This window comes from Podarcis gaigeae, assembly GCF_964106915.1.
Source record: "Podarcis gaigeae genome assembly, chromosome: 4".
Lineage (NCBI taxonomy): Eukaryota > Metazoa > Chordata > Lepidosauria > Squamata > Lacertidae > Podarcis > Podarcis gaigeae.
This window is the reverse complement of record NC_139677.1, coordinates 4,601,880-4,619,894: the sequence shown is the minus strand read 5'-3', so window position 1 is coordinate 4,619,894 and position 18,015 is coordinate 4,601,880. Positions and strand designations below refer to the sequence as shown.

Here is an 18,015-nt window from a genome sequence, read left to right as displayed (position 1 = left end):
ATTCACTTGCCAAGCACTTTATGTTGCTTCGATAGTGCTCATCCAGGACCACAGAGAGCAGAACACTCTGTGCAAATATTTATCTCAATATTTAAAAAGCAATCTTAAGGAAAACACCTTCAGATTATTACACAAGTGTATTGCACTCCCTTGCAAATGTTAAGAATATTTTCTTCCATTATCACCTAATTGTTGGAGGGATTGCAATAAACTTGGTATGTATTATCATTTATGGTGGGAAATGTCGGTTGGTGCAAGATTTTTTGAAACTAACTTTGACTGAGATGATAAATATTACTATTGTTTGCTGTCCAAAATTTAAGTTATTGACCATTTTCTTCATGATACCAAGGTAAATATATTGTCAAAAGAATTGGTCTCGTATATGACTGTGGCAGCATAGATAGAAATTGCAAGTCAATGCACCAGACCAAATCTACAATGGTCAAAATTTAGGAACATTCCTTCTAGTCAGCATCCCTGGGGTCTGGCACTTGCACTACCCAGAAAGGATGCCCTAATCCTTCTTGCCGCTAGTGCAAATAGTGCAAGTCAATGGAAAACAACCCAATATCTTACACTGGATGCTTAGTATTGCTAACGGCATAATTTGAGATTTTGACACGGACTAGAAGTTCCAGGCACCTTTTAGATGATTTGGCATTCTTTTATGACGTGTACAGAGGAACCATCATTTTCAAGATAACCTTCATCACAAGCCTGACAAATCTGGAACTTGGACTTTATTATTTTAACTCACGTGCAACTAACTACTCATTCTATGGGCCTATTTTATAGGTTTTTTTCAACTTTTAATTTTTTTCTGTTGCTATAAATGTTCTCTCTGTTTTATATACATTATAAAATAAAATAATAAAAAATGCAAAAATATTTTAAAAGCCACAGTAAATAGAGAAAAATATTATATATATATATATACGAAAGCAAATATATATATATATATATATATATATATATATATATTTGTGTGTGTGTGTGTGTGTGTGTATACACATCACTTTTAAGCATCACTTTATTTCTTCAGGAAACCCTGTAGGTGGAACAACTGGGACAATGTAATATGCTTTAATTAGTTTGGACTGGTGAAAGTTTGAGGGAGCAAACCAAAGTAGAGCTGCATAATAGTAAAATCTATTATTAGTTTTGCACACCATAATCATTGTTTACAATAGTTAAGTTGCATATTATTTCTCTCAGTAAAGTTTGCAAGTTATATTGCACATTCATATTCCATTTTGTTTTCTATATGATCAAAGTTTTCACATGCTGTTCATTATATATTTCCCTTCCTCCTGCCCCCAGATGCATTCATGTATAAATTGTTGGTGATTTCTCTTTGATATTGTTACATTCATATCTCTTATAAGTTGCATTATGTTTACTGGCCTTCTGATGTGCTGTTTAAAATGCATCCTTTCTAATGTATTTTAGCTTTTCAAGCCCTGTCCAGCTCACATCCTCTTGCCTGTTAGGGGAATTTAAGAAATTCATGTTCAGGGAGCATTTCTGAAATGAACTTTTGACATTCTCTGAGCCAAACTGGAATACAGAGCAAAATCACTTGCGGGGGGGGGGGGGGGGAATAGACCTAGCCTAGATCAACTAATGTACATTTATTTGGTTTTTTTAAAAAAAATGTCTAGTAAGTAAAGCTATATTCAAATTAAGACACAAATCCACAGAAGCAATGGAGATAGTTACAGGCACATGGCAAATTTGCTTTTCAGTAGGTTTCATTTGCATCCATTATCAGCAGATGTTGAGCAACCTTAATGGTGGGTCTAATATACAGTATAACAAGCTGCCTTATCACTCTTCTGAAGCCTCTTCAAATTAGTAAATTGCCTGGGTCCTCACAGATACTAATTTTTCTCCTATTTAAACATTTTCTCCATAAAATGCTGTCCACAAAGTATCTGTTGCATGAATATGGTAGCAAATAATTTTCATATTTATTTTATTAAAAACTCTACATCCATTAGATAAAGTGAAGCTTGCCTTGAATATTTAATTCCAAATGTACAATATGGAATGAGAAATATGAGCAAAACTCGACGATAGCTATGTGATCAGCAGTGCCATATACTGTCTTCAGTTCCTTCTCTCATTATTACTGAAATTATTATAATTAAACGTTCTTTAAAAGAAAATCCCTGTACAGAAAAAGTAAATTAACTAGTTTTCTAGTGTACCCATGCACAAAAGCTATTGTTTTAATTGTTGTATTTCTACCAAACAGAAGATATGATCAAGTAGACACTTGAAAGAATAATATGCTTTTAATGTTTGCCTTCAGGCTAAAAAAAACTGTATAGAGTTATTACTGCCTTCTAAATGCAGTTATATTATTATTAACGCTTTACCTACGGTAATTTCCCATGCAGTCACCTATTCTGAAATTTTCTTCCCCCAAACAAAATCAACTATAAAGTGACGATACAAAGTGGTATAAGTGCTATGGAGGTGGAAAATGGAATAAAAACAGTTACTAGTAGATCCTAATTACATTGCTCAAGTATAAAATACTAATAGGCATATTTTTTTAATTAGCTCAGCCAACAAGATCAAGCCAGAGACATTACAGATCAGGCAGATGTCCAACTTTGTTAGTGCTGTGGTTCATAGGCAAGTTCCATGGGACTCAGAGGAAGAGTTGATGCAATATGTTCTGTTTAGAAGCCTGGAAAATGAGAAGTAAAATTTGATTAATGTCACATATGTTTTTCAAACTGTTTACATTTGACATCAGTGGCCAGTAGGGAAAAACAATGAATTTACAGGAGAGGTTGGGGATGTGTTTGGATTTATTTTTTTTAACGGAATCATATGACTGTCTCCAGTGCTGGGAGATCTCAATATATTGGATTTTGGGATGGGCCTGTGCTGGGCGCTCATTTTAGGATTCATACAGAAGGTTCTAGTATCCTGATTGCATGGAGCTCAGAAGCACAGGGAGTTCCCACAAGTAGAAGAAGCTGTCCACTTCATAGATTTGCCCTTTAACTCCTGAAGGATGACTAGAATGGTGGTGTGATACAAGCACTGACCTGACCGCGCAAAAAACTCATCCCCTGATGAGGACTCAGATCTCTTAAAGTCAGGATGGGCAAGGATCTGATGAGCAGGTGGTTGGGTGCATCACTGCAAGTATTCTACCGACAGCATTAGGCTGCATTATCACACAACACTGGGCTTGGCACTGCGGTGGACACTTCAATTGGCACTGGCACAATTTGTTGTTGTTTAGTCGTTTAGTCATGTTTGACTCTTCATGACCCCATGGACCAGAGCACGCCAGGCACTCCTGTCTTCCACGGCCTCCTGCAGCTTGGTCATCTTGTCCTCCTTCATTCCCTTCTCCTTGTGCCCTCCATATTTCCCAACATCAGGGTCTTTTCCAGGGAGTCTTCTCTTATCATGAGGTGGCCAAAGTATTGGAGCCTCAGCTTCAGGATCTGTCCTTCCAGTGACCACTCAGGGCTGATTTCCTTAAGAATGGATAGATTTGTTCTTCTTGCAGTCCATGGGACTCTCAAGAGTCTCCTCCACCACCATAATTCAAAACCATGAATTCTTCGACAATCAGCCTTCTTTGTGGTCCAGCTCTCACTTCCATACATCACTACTGGGAAAACCATAGCTTTAACGATAAGGACCTTTGTCGGCAAGGTGATGTCTCTACTTTTTAAGATGCTGTCTAGGTTTGTCATTGCTTTTCTCCCAAGAATCAGGCGTCTTTTAATTTCATGGCTGCTGTCACCATCTACAGTGATCATGGAGCCCAAGAAAGTAAAATCTCTCACTGCCTCCATTTCTCCCCCTTCTATTTGCCAGGAGGTGGTGGGCCCAGTGGCCATGATCTTTGTTTTTTTGATGTTGAGCTTCAGACCATATTTTGCGCTCTCCTCTTTCACCCTCATTAAAAGGTTCTTTAACTCCTCTTCACTTTCTGCCATCAAGGTTGTGTCATCTGCATATCTGAGGTTGTTGATATTAATTCCGGCTTCGGATTCATCCAGCCCAGCCTTTCACATGATGAATTCTGCATATAAGTTAAATAAACAGGGAGACAACATACAGCCTTGTCATACTCCTTTCCCAATTTTGAACCAATCAGTTGTTGCATATCCAGTTCTAACTGTAGCTTCTTGTCCCACATAGAGATTTCTCAGGAGACAGATGAGGTGATCAGGCACTCCCATTTCTTTAAGAACTTACCATAGTTTGCTGTGGTCAGCACAGTCAAATGCTTTTGCATAGTCAATGAAGCAGAAGTAGATGTCTTTCTGGAACTCTCTAGCTTTCTCCATAATCCAGCGCATGTTTGCAATTTGGTCTCTGGTTCCTCTGCCCCTTCAAAATCCAGCTTGCACTTCTGGGAGTTCTCGGTCCACATATTGCTTAAGCCTGCCTTGTAGAATTTTAAGCACTGACACAATGGCAGTCTCTAAATCACTGTAGAGCTGAGCAACTTTATCCTCAAAGTGTTTAGTTATTCAGTTACAGTTAGTCAATGTGTGCTCCAGAGATGTGCCTTCTTGGTCAGGATTAACCAACCTCTGGACCACACAGAACAAGTCTGCTGGTCTTTCCTCCAGACATAACCCCCCGAGCCAATTTCAGGGGGCATGTGGGTGTGCTGGGGGGTGAGGACAGCAGAGAAAACCCCATTGTGCAAGCAGAATGACTTTTGCAGGCTTCCACTGATAGGACACATAGAGCCAGTGTGGTGGATTGGTTAGAGTGTTGGACTGAGATCTGAGAGACCAGGATTCAAATCCCACTCAGTAATGAAGCTCACTGGATGACCGTGGGCCAGTCACTATCTCTCATTCTAACCTACCTTGTATGGTTGTTGTGAGGTTAAAATGGGGACAGGGAAAACCAAACATGCCACCTTGAGATCATTGAAGGAAAGGTGGCTATAAATGCAATAAATAAATATATAAGTTGAATCCTGCCTTTTACGTTTTCTTTTTTTTAAAAAAAGATAAGTTGATGGTCGGCCATTGTATGTTTCAACTTCCTCAAATCCATCCCTATCTGCAACCTTACAATTGCAAAGTGCACACTTCCTTCCACATTTCCTCTCAAGGCTGTGATGAAATATAGTGTCACCCATGCTTCCAGAACCAGCCAATTTCCCCCTCCCCACCCCACAAAGCTTGGACAGTATAACATTTCCCTTGGACTGATAAAGGCAGTGCCCTGGTGTGGACTGTGGAGCTGGAAAAGCTACCTCTGCTTTTTGGTTTTTTTCTGTTGCTTAGGATTTCAGAACATCCAAAAGCAGTGTGAGCAAATTACTGTTAGATCACCTCTCAGCAAATGTGGGTCCAGAGTTAGTGTGCATTTTTTTATTATTATTACTGCTTGTCATCTTCTAGCCATCTATGTTGAAAAACCACCATCTAAAAAGAATGGCTCCAAAAGAGAAGGATCAGAAATGGTACAAATATAATACATCTGCCGACACTTTCTTGCAAGGGGCACATCTCCTGTCTATACATGCGGGCATTTGCATTCAAAGTCACTTCACAGCTTGTAAGGAGGTAACAAGGGAGGAGATACATAATCACCCAAATTATTTAACAGAAGGATAACATGTTGTTCATGTCCAGAAGCAGTTATTGTAATAATAACGCTCCTCCATAATTGCCTCAGTGCTTGAGTCAGAGACAATTATGTTCACTTATCTCCATTTCCCTGATGTTATTTAATTTTTCAACCATTTTCATGAATGCCTAATAATTAGTGTTACTGGGCATTTTTGTCCAGTTTTATTTTATCTTATTCTAAGCATTTTTTGTCTAGCTGCTGAGATGCAGAGTTGATGCTGCTGATGAAATGGCTTTTGTCAGTACATGCAAGCCATCATTGTTACAAAGTCCCTCCCCTCTTCTGTGACAAAAGAACATTGCATTTGAGGCTTCTCACAGGTGCACCAACAACACATCTCTCCAAAATTTCATAGGCTTTTAATTTTTGATAATACTGGTAAATGTAATTTGCACCTGGCATGCATGAATACAGGTCCGGCCTACACCCAAGAGCCCATCAGGGCTAGTTTAACTGTGTCAAGGAGCAACAGAATTCTCAGAAGCCATATGTCCTTCTCTCTGAAGTAGACCACCTAGGTTTCAGCTGTTTGCTGTAAAAAATAATAATTAAAAAAAATCAATCAATCAATCAATCTTTATTACGGTCCAGAGACCCAACAAATCGTTACAAAGCAATGCACAATTCATACAGCCTACCTCCAGGTTAAACAAGCATTTTGTTCAGACTTAAAGATAGGGATCATTGGTTCTTGCAACCACCGATAAAAACTTGGCCACTGCTAATGTTCTAGCATTTGTCCGGTCTTCCAATAGGAACCTGATATAGTGAGCCTCTGATTTTCCCAGGAAAGTTACCAGCAAGGGTAATATCAGTTCAGCCCTGGCTTGCTCATATTTTGCACAGTGCAGCAAAATATGTTTTATAGAATCGATGTCTTGAGCACACGAGCAAAGTGTGTCCTGGTAGGGAACTCCTCTCCACCTTCATAACCCAAGTAATAAAGTTGGGGGGGGGGTGTGACGGAACAATAGAGGTGGCTTTTCTCGCCATGGTTTTCTGCCATTTGCTGACAAACTCCTCATTGGTCAGGTGTTGATACAAACCCTTCCCTAGATTAAACACTGAAATCCTGAGCCAATGTTTTAGGGCAGCACACCATGCTTTAGTTGAAATTGGGCATTCACCAGCTTCTAACAGATGTTAGAAGGGGACACAGTTGGGTACCTGCAGCAGAGATCGTAGAAATTTTGCCTGGAACAGAGGTAGCTATTCAGTCACAAACAGTAGGCATATGGCCTATAAAATGCAGGGCTTTTCAGCCTTCCTTCATGTTCCTTCACTGACTTGGTGATCTTTGCTTTATCCAGCAGGATGCATACATCACATTCATTTTAATGAGGCCATTGCAGAGTTGCTTCTCAGTGGATTTTGTGGTCATCTGAGTTGTTCCTTTCATTTGTATGACCCCTTTAGTGCTGCTTATGGCATTTCCCTCTGTTCCACCTAATGCTTCACCAGACTGAACCAGTTCAAAAGGAGGCCACAGTATCACACCAGGATAATTCCCCAAACAATGCTCAAATAGTTATTGTATATTAAGAGGAATACAGACTGGTAATTGTGGAAATATTTATGCAGAAGTTGCTGTGCAGAGTTGGGTAGTGGGAAAGAAACTTGGGGGAAATGATTAACTTGTTTTCCCATGGAGTCAGTTTCTCATTGGAAACTGCATGCTGGGCTGCGCGGCAAAAGCTGCACACAACTGCTTTGTGTGATAACAAAACTGAATTCATGTGTGCCTGCATTCAGCCTATATGCCCAACCTACCACTTTGGCCTGGCGTGCTCTTGTCCATGGGGTCACAAAGAGTCGGACACAACTAAACGACTAAACAACAACAACCACTTTGGCTGAATGGTTCAGACCTCGGAAACACAGAGGCTCTAAGGGAGTGAGTGTTGTGGTAGAGATGATGGACATGGAGCTTTGTTTTGTGTGGTAAAAGACATTTGCATTCACTCCAGGCCAGATCCATGTCAGAACATAAGCACTTGGTTTGATCAGACCCAACACCCATCTGGTTCAGCATTCTGTTTCCAATTCTGTGAGTTCCTAGCCAGAATGAAATAGGGGCATGGAGGCAGCAAAATCCCCATTTAACACAGGTAATTCACAGTACATGTTAAAGTGTCCTTGCTGGTATATCAGCTATATGTGATCCTCCAACACTGCAAAATCTGAAGATGTTTCTTCTTCAGTGAAGTGAAGTTTTTATTTATTTATTGCCATTTAATTCTACCTGTCATATTTGTATATGCAGTCCTTTCTCCAAGGCACTCAGGATAATGTACAGTGGTACCTTGAGTTACAAACACTCAGGTTACAAATGCTTCAGGTTACAAATTCTGCTAATCTGGAAGAGTTACCTCGAGTTGAGAACTTTGCCCTGGGATGAGAACGGAAATCGTGTGCCGGTGGCGCAGCAGCAGCAAGAGGTCCCATTAGCGAAAGTACGCCTCTAGTTAAGAACAGTTTCAGGTTAAGAACAGACCTCTGGAACGAATTAAGTTCGTAACTAGAGGTACCGCTGTATATGGGATGATGAACCAACTTCTCCAGGGCTGGCCAGGACAGTTTGCCACCCTTGCTTCATGGGTGGGTTGGCCCATACCTTCACAACAACCCTGACAGGTAGGTTACACTGAAACATAATGGGGGAAAGGGCCCCAAGTCGGCAATGGAGGTAGGCGAAATATGAAGAGGGCGAAAGTCTTTCATCCTAGGAATTATGGTAAAATTTGTGAATTTCCCAGTACCCTGTCAAAATCAGAGCATTAGCAGTTCAGATTCTATCACTTTAGCATTGAATGTAGCAATGCATGCCTCAATTATAATTACAGATGCAATGATTTAATTAAAAACAAAGAAAACCTTAAGAGCAAGTTGTTTACAAGTTGGTTCTTTCCTATTGAGCTTCTTACATTATTTGATAGTCATGTGCTGTGTAATGGCATTGTTACTGCAGAAATGAAAAATAATGCTACCGGTTTTTGTGGGGGGTGGGGCTGGGTTCAGCCTTGTAAATTGACAATGATCTGTGTCAACTGATGTTCTGTAATTTTTCAATTAGGCTCTCCTGTGTCCTACCCCGCTTGTGGAATGATGTATGCACAATACTTTACATCTTTGTTTCATTGAAAGCTTTGACATAATTGGGATAATTTCCATTTCCCTCAATTAAATGAGGTATAATTAATTTCCCGACTGTCACCAAAACATATTTGATCTTAAGGAAAAGAACAATTAATCATTTCTAGGGAGAATAGCAGACATTTCCCATTTGGTGAAGCTTCATAATGGCATTTCACACAGCAAACCAAAACTATGAACCCCCAAAGCTCCTCTCTTTCCTTCCTTGTCTATGACTAAGAGAGAGCACAAAACAGATAATGGAGCTGTACAATCAAGGTACCTATTCAGGGCTGCAAAATTTTAAGTAAATATTAAGAATCAGCTTGGAGGGAGAGATGGAAACCCTGTTTTCCAAAATCCCGTCTGCATGGTACACTCAGATACTTTCTCTTCATATGCTCACAACTACATCTGTTACTGCCACTATTTCACATATTCCAGAACTGATCCCTTGTGTTGAAACAGGTTCTGTAGCTTTGCCTTCAGAGGATCTGCCTCAGATTAAGGTAGAAGCTGGGACTGGAGGTGTAAGAGGAGATGGCATATCATGGAATCACAGAACTGTAGTGTCAGAAGTGACTCCAAGAATCCTCTAGTCCAACCACCTGCACTTGTAGGTATCTCAACTAAAGCTTCCTTGACAGAAGGCCACCCAACCTCTGCTTAAAAACCTCCAAGGAAGGAGGGTTCACCACCTTCCAAGGAGTCCGTTCCACTGTTGAATAGCTCTTACTGTCAGAAAGTTATTCCTGATGTTTATTCAGCATCTCCTTTCTTGGAATTTGAAGCCATTGGTTCAGGTCCTACCTTCCAGAGCAGGAGAAAACAAGCTTGCTCCGTCTTCCAAGTGACAGTCTTTGAGTTATTTGAAGATATATCTCCTCATATGCTTTCTTCTTTCCTCAGGTGACAGGGTCAAATAATAATAATAATAATAATAATAATAATAATAATAATAATAATAATAATAATTTATTTGTACCCCACCCATCTCACAGGGTTGCCCCTGTCACTCAGGGTGGCTTCCAGCATATATAAAAACATAACAAAACATTAAACCTTAAAAAGCTTCTATATACAGTGCTGCCGTCATATGTTTTCTAAATGTTATATAAATACTCCTCTCCTTAACATCTGATGGGAGGGCATTCCACAGGATGGGTGCCACTACTGAGAAGGCCCTCTGCCTGGTTCCCTGTAGCTTAACTTCTTGCAGTGTGGGAACCACCAAAAGGCCCTCAGTGCTGGATCTCTGTGTCTGGGCTGAATGAGTGGGGAAGAGACGCTCCTTCAAGTATACTGTTTTTCTTGCCTAGGGAGTACACTGGAATGTTAGGATTTCATGTTGCAGAAGTAGCACTTTGGAGAAGCCCATTCATAATGCTGACTTTACTGACATCAACATGCCACATCACATGCACATCGTTGGGACGAGCATGAGCCCAGCATTGCACGTGTGACATCACACACGTGGCACATACATGGCATCCCAACTCAGTGCCTCTGTTTGCATGGGTTTTCCACACAGCAAAGTTGATATTGCCAGTCTTCATGCCATGTTTGCAGACACCTTTGTAACAGAATAGGTCTGCCAATGGGCCTGGTATGTGAAGCCAGCTCCCCATAAAGCACTTTGGGATCCTGCCATCTTTTATTCTGTGGACGTGATTAAACCAGTGTAGCTGGAAACATAGTCTTGGGAGAGCACATCCTTGTTTGAGACTGTTCTTCCACGTGATGCCCAAAATCTTCCTGACACAGCACATGTGCAATATGTTGAGGCGTCAATCTTGGTAACTGTAAGTTACCCACAACTCATTTCCATAAAGCAGCATGCTCAACATGCAAGCCTGGTAGATCTTCATCTTGGTATTGGTCATTAGCATCACATTCTCCCATCCCCTTTTGGAGGGGCGAGTCATTGCCACAGCTACCTTGTGAATATGCTTGTCCAGCTCACTGTTGATGGAGAGGTTGCTGGTTATGGTGGAACCCACGTAGACAACATCATCTACCACCTCAAGCATGTGGTCACTCATGCTACATGGAGTGCTGGCGATGTCCTGACCCACATATCATGAGTGTACAGCACATATGGTTAACTGCTTCTACAAGTTCCAAGTACAGTAAGTACAGTTCCAAGTACAGAAAAGAAAAGAAAAGTGAAGTTCATATATGCCACTTTGCATGTTAAATGTTTACGTAAAAAAGGTAAAGGACCCTTGGATGGTTAAGTCCAGTCAAAGGCAACTATGGGGAGTGGTGCTCATCTCGCTTCAGGCCGAGGGAGCCAAGGTTTGTCCACAGACAGCTTATACATACATATATATACAGGAGTATATAAAGGTTTATATACATGCATCAGTAGCCATAGAAATGTCTATAATCTGTTTTCAATTACGTTAAGCTCTCTGCCATGCTGATAACTTACAATGATGACAGGTTGTTTTAAAATATACTTTATGGGGATAGATAACAGATACAGGTTTCCTGATGCTCAATTACCTTGCACCTGTATGTGTTCTGCTTGTAAAATGCTTAAGCATGAAATTCTAAATTGCCTTCTTTGGAAGAATTCCTGCTTTCTCTGTCCTTATTCTTATTTCCCTTTTAGGACTCCAAAGTAAACTATCACAATTTGGTATTTTCTCCTGCAGGACTTCACTTACCTGCCCTGAACATATTTTGTTTCAAAATATGAAACTTTGCACAAATGTGATTTTCAGAATGCTACAAGTGAAATATTCCTGAGAGAGAAGAAAATGAGTCGCTCATTCTTCAAAATACTATGTTGATTGAAATGAATTGGTTATTTCTTGGTGTAATAGTTTTCTACTTCATTGTGAGGGCACGGATAAGCCCTCCAAAAAAGGAAAGAAAGAGGATTCATGCTGCTTCAGACAAGGCCAATGTCTTTTTGAAAGTCCAGAGAGCTTCGAAATATGCATTGCTCCCTCCCGCTGGATCCTGCATTCTCTGCCTCCTGTCTGTGATGAGGGTCATAGTGGGTCTTAAAATCTCTTCTGGGCTGATTGCCATCTTTAGAACTCACAAAATGTAGGGCATGTAGGGGGTCATAATCATACAGCTATTATAGGTGTCCTTTAACCTGTCCTGGAGCATAAAACAAAACAAAAAGAACTCAGCTGACCCCTAAAATCTGTGGTGAGTCCACCAAGAATGTGTATCATAAGATATTTATATGTACAGTAATGTGTGGGAGGCAGAGAATAGTACAAAGGATTTGGGAAAATGAGCTTGTAGCTATTTATTTTCATTATTATTGCTAGAACATTTATTCTTAGGATGTATTCCTATACACTTAGAGAATAAGTTCCATAGAACTCAGTAGGACTTACTTCTGAGTAGTAATGCATATGACTGCATTGCTGATTGATTTCAATTTGATCAATTAAAAACAACCGAGTGAATTGGAACAGTAGACTGTTTTTTATATAAAAAAACTTTATAAATCTGTACGAAAAATATTGATGGAAGGCAACATGATACACATTACAATCCAGTCCTATGTAGGTTTACTCAGAATCCCTCTAAGTTAAATGAAACAGACTCCCAAGAAAGTGTGCACAGGTTCCCATTCACACAGGAGCAATTGTCTCTTCTAAGCTGCAAGAAAGGAGATTCTGACTAAACTAAAAACTTTCTGACAGGAAGAGCTGTTCAGCAGTGGAGGTTGTGGACTCTCCTTCCTTGGAGATTTTTAAGCAGAGGAAAAAATGAAAACTTGACCCTGGGACAGAACCAAGGAGCCCTCTCTTTGTGAGATGCACCTTCACATGTGAAGAAGGCTATATAAAAGAAGAAGAAGAAATGAGGAAAGGGCTGCGTAGATAGGAGCCAGCTCAAGTTCCAATGGCTGGTGTTTCTGGGACCGTCAGGGCACTGGGAAACAGAGTCAGACTTCAACCCTGTGTCCTTAAGGTGACTATTTTCCAGCCACCTCTATCTAGAGATAGAGAAGAAAAGCAGTGCTGCACTTGAACACTTTTGCTGTGGAGGCGAAACCTGCCCTGCAGTGCTGACAATGGAAGCCCCAGCTGCCACTAACAGTAATCTTGGATTCACAGAGGATGCATGGAGAAACACTTTGCACCTCCCAGGAATTATTGTAACATACAGCCCTATGCACACAGGAGGGAGGGAGGGAGGGAGGGAAAGAGAGAGAGAGAGAGAGAGACTGACTTTCATAATGGGCATTTTGCCAATATTCTGAAAGCCAGTAATTAATACAAATATTATTGAGGTCAGTGTGATGGGGGAATTGTTTAGGACTGTAAAAGGTAAGAGCAGCACTTTGTTCCCAGAAGCTAATTGGCAGCCAGATCGACCCTGCCTTATAAAAGAGTAAGAGGCTGTCACCTATATAGCTAAAGCAACATCAGACGAGAGCACAATTTACAAAATAATTTCATTTCCCTCCTCATACACCATGTCTGCTGCAGTCTTTGAAATGAAGATCACAAGGCGATATTTGTCCAGTGATTTGTTGTATGTAAATGTGTTACATTCTTTGAATGCTATGCCAGTCTTCCCGGCTTTGATTCACTTGCTGACTTCCATGATTTGCCTGCAACCCTTTGACTTGCCTCCCCATACAACCTGGAGTAATGAGTGTATATACATTCCCCCATACTGCAGAATAAAAATACAAGATACCAATGTGCTAGGAACTAAAGCCTTTTAGTTTTATTTAACAACTGGTTTGTGACTCGTGCCCCTAATTTGTTGTCAAGCTTCCCCAAACCCAGTGCTGGTTAGCTGATGCTTAGGAGAGACTATGAGAAACTGTTGTCTCCTCATGTACCACATGTGGTGGACGTGTAGGAAAATAAGAGAATTCTGGGGCCTCGTCTATGATGAGCTGAAAAAAATCTTTGGAACATTTTTTAAAAAGCCAGAAGCATTTTTGTTAAGCATTGTTGGTAAAGATATCCCGAAAAACTTAAGAGAAATATTTCTATACACTACAGCGGTGGCCCAAACACAAGCAGTAAAGAACTGCCACCCTTCACCCATAGATCTCAGGGTGGTTCACAGCATGAAGTTACAAGATAAAAACACAACATACATAATAAAAGTAAGAACAAGAACAAACCAAACTAATAATGCCCCCTCCCTCCCACAAATACATGGGGGTGGGGCATGCAAATAGTCAGCAAATTTGGGAAGACTGTTGAGGAATCCACACTGCCAGGGACCCCCTGGCCAGGTCCCCCCTCAGCCGCAGCTGGTAAGAGGTCCAAATCCACTCTTTACTACCTTGATGCATTGGGTTGTCCACTTGGTTAAATTGGGGGCATAGCTGAGGATTCAGTCCGTGGGCATTAATAATATCAGTACCAGGCATTAGGTCCTCATGTTGAATTTCCGGGAGAATGGCTTCTTCCTGTAGAAAGCAAAGCAGTTGGAAAGAGTGGTTTTGGCCAATAAATATTTATCTATTAAAAGTTATATATGAGTGTACAGTGGTACCTCAGTTTTAGAACATCTCTGTTGATGAACATTTCAGTTTTTGAATGCCATAAACCTGGAAGTGAACACTTCGGTTTTTGAACACGGGTGGCACTGTGGGTTAAACCACAGAGCCTAGGACTTGTCGATCAGAAGGTCGGCAGTTCGAATCCCCACGATGGGGGGAGCTCCCGTTGCTCGGTCCCTGCTCCTGCCAACCTAGCAGTTGAAAAGCACGTCAAAGTGCAAGTAGATAAATAGGTACCGCTCCAGCGGGAAGGTAAACGGTGTTTCCGCGCATTGCTCTGGTTCGCCAGAAGCAGCTTAGTCATGCTGGCCACATGACCCGGAAGCTGTACACCGGCTCCCTCGGCCAGTAAAGTGAGATGAACCCCAGAGTCGGCCACAACTGGACCTAATGGTCAGGGGTCCCTTTACCTTTACCTTGAAACCTGGAAGTGAACGCTTCGGTTTTCAAACAGAATTTGGGAAATAAGAAGAATGCTTAGCAATTTTATAAAGTTATTTCAAGTGTTTTGTGCTTGTCTCAGTAATGTTTACAACAGCCTAGTAATCATTTTTATGCTGTGAGTGCTGGTGGATGGGGATGCTGGCTTGCCTAAGACCATATGAAAAGTCACTGGGAGTTCATTTTTCAGAAATAAGTCCCTCTGACTTCAGTGGGAGTTATCAACTTTGAGTGAGTTTAGAACTTCCCCCCTGTTGGCAGTGTTTGAACGATGGACTTCACTGCTTACGTGCATAACCTACAGTAGCTCAACATTCTTTAAAATGTAATTCAATCCATCTCCAGTTCATACTGTAGTAAAGAACAGTGCTCAAGATCATCATGATGATTGCAGTGAACACAATTCGTGTGGACAAATTCACAGATTAATGCCGATTTGCCCTCAAGTAAGCAAGGATGGCATTTGCTACCAATTTCTAAGCCATCCAGGCAGGTTTTTTAGACATCACATTCACATTTCAAAATATAATATGAAATCCATGAAGATGCCCAGGTTAGATGCTTCTGCCTTTAGGGATAAACAAATATCAGCTGGAAGCAGTTGTAGCAAATCTTTTAGCACTAAAAGCAGGAAAATGTAGCCTTAATATTGCATTCAGCTCCCTCTTGGGTTTATCTTCATGTTTAAAGTTGTCCTTCATTTCATCAGCACTTACAAAACATGCAGCTGCTTATGCCACTCAGGCTGCCAGGCACAACTTAGAGGAGGGCTTCACAATAAACAACTTAATGCTGATTTTTGTAAGCCACAATGAGAGGCTCTTCGGCTAAAGGGTGGAGCATAGATTCATTAAAGAAATGCATAAATAAAATGCAGGAAATGGACAGCACTGCCTCTATATTTTGGGGGGCTGGTATCCTGTGATAGAGGGAACATTTGCTGCCAGAAGACCAAGTGAGTGTGAGGTTTATTCATTCTGTCTGTTCTCAAGCATGGGGTGTGTGGTTTTGCTTGCGTGTTTGCAGAAGAGCCATGTTGGCTGTTTGGGTTAACATACTAAAGGGGGAATCCTATGGCAAGATCTACCAGGATGAGTAGCTTAGGATGCAGCAGATCTCCAGCTCAGCTGCCTGATACCCAGCTTAGCCACCATTAACTCCCTAACCCTGGCTCTGCCAACAATATGCCAGTGTAACTTCCTCATCCTGGCTCTGTTGGGACTCAGCTGCTGAGCTGAAGCTGTCTGAGCCAAGGCCAGCGCAAGTCCCCAGAAAAGGATGCTCCAGGAGCCATAGTGGGGGCGGGACCAGAACGGAGGCACTTAGGCTGGATCCTAAGCCAATTCAGCTTTGTCACATGACCTGGCAACCTGCCACAGAACACTATTTGAAAGGTTCATTTTCCTTCTGCCAGCCTTATGCAGAGTAGTCGCAGCTGAACAGGGTTTAGATCTGATGTAACCTTATGCAGCCTTAATTTATGCCACTTTGCTTTATGCCAGCATCGTGTGCATAGGATTGCTCCCTAAAAAGGCAAGCGTAGGCATAATCACTTAGGGTTTGAGAACTTAATTCAGCTATTTTACTATATAATAACATGTTTCAAAGGTGATTTGGGAGTGAGGAGTGGGACCAGATTTCATGAATATATGAATGTGGCATCATATATGAGCTGGAAGATATGAATTTATGCAGGATTCCTTCCATATTTATGCACCCAAAGAGGTGCTAGGATCACATGTCCATAGTTTCAATTCTTTCCAGGTCAGCATTACTGAGCTTGCAAAGCCTACCAGAGGTTTTCAACCTTTTTGAGTCCACGGCTCCCTTGACCAACTACATCCTTTCTGTGGCACCCCTGTGGGGCTCAGGAACCCAGTTAGGTCACCCCTTGCCTGCAGAGCTGGCAGCCCCTCACCTTTTTCGAACACCCTCCCTGTGGAGTGTTCCTTCAGCCTCCTCTCCCCCTTCCCTTCTCCTTGGGAGTCCGCTGGTCAGCCACTGCTGCCTGTGGGATGTGAAACACAAGAGCAGTCAAGTACAACATTCCTAGAGTGAATATGTTTACACATGGGGAGGAATGTTTGTCCAGCCAGCAGGTAAACTTCCTGTTTTCTTCTGGGCTGGGACAGATTTCCTCTGCATGTGACTAAAGTGGGCATGGCCTCACCTGTGCACGTAATGACAAAAGCACAGAGCAGGGCAGCCATCTCTCTCTCTATGACTATTTTCGTCTAAGAAGCAACATCTGCTTAGGCAAAGATGCTCTCTTGGCTTCCAGCCAAGAGAGGACAAAGGGACTGTCTCTTTATGGGATAGTTTCCAGGTGTATGTTACTTTTCTAAGATAAGTCTGCCTTCTGGGATCCGATTGTCAACATAATGTGAGTGAGTAAACTTTTTTATACTTTTATAGAAGACTGTGTCGTGTCTTATCTTTTATGAGGGAATAAGGGAAAAATACCAGAACAGTTATTATAGAGGCTTTAGCGAGACTCAGCAAACGCATCCGCTGTGAGTTTAGAAAGGGGAATGTTACTCTGCTAAATTGTGAACTTGTTTACACAAGTTGGAAAGGCTGTAATCAAACAATTTATCCTCTTCCGCATCCCTGAACATTCCCACACTGCCACCCCTGGTCTTTGAGGTGCCCCCCTGCCCCATAGTCAGGTGTCTCCTTGCACTGACCCACAGGGACCTGGGAAGCACATCCTGGCCAGCCCCAGAGGCACCATTTGCCTGGGGAGGCTGTAGCCAGGGCAGCTGCAACTAACAGCTGTGCAAGCCTTTGGGAGGCAGAGATGCAAGAGGGTATCAGAGGAGTGAGGGAAGTAAAGAGGGACAGAGACCAGTGTTGCCTGTGGCACCCCGACCATCATTCAAGCCACCCCAGGGTGCGGTGCCACAGCACACTGGTTGAAAACCCCTCTAACCCAAAAGTCTGTGGCTGCTACTTCCAGGCTCAATGCCTGGTCAAAATACTCATTTAACCAGTTTGGAGTTTCTCGAGTGGGTGACCAAAGATAATCAATAGTTTAATTGGTCCATTCAATAGAACACTCCTGTTTTCCTCTCATACACTCCAACATTTCTCCGATGAAAATAGGGACGTCCCATTCCATAACAATAATTTTACTATTTATACCCCACACATCTTACTGCATTGCCCCAGCCACTCTGGGCTGCTTCCAACATATATAAAAACATAATAAAACATTAAACATATTAAAAATTAACCCTATAAAGGATTGCCTTCAGACAATCCAGCTTGGGGGGGGGGGTCAGATAACTCCATGTCCT

At 41.7% G+C, this 18,015-nt stretch overlaps 1 long non-coding RNA gene across 1 annotated transcript; it reads right to left on the bottom strand.

Annotated features, from left to right (window-relative positions):
• Window positions 1–1,689: 1,689 nt before the first annotated feature.
• On the bottom strand, window positions 1,690–16,828 carry LOC310844130. Its single transcript, XR_014563968.1, has 4 exons — window positions 16,635–16,828; window positions 14,056–14,182; window positions 6,036–6,172; window positions 1,690–2,701 (listed from the first exon to the last, which is right to left on the bottom strand). It is a non-coding gene; the product is annotated as an uncharacterized lncRNA (long non-coding RNA).
• Between the last annotated feature and the right edge of the window lie 1,187 nt (window positions 16,829–18,015).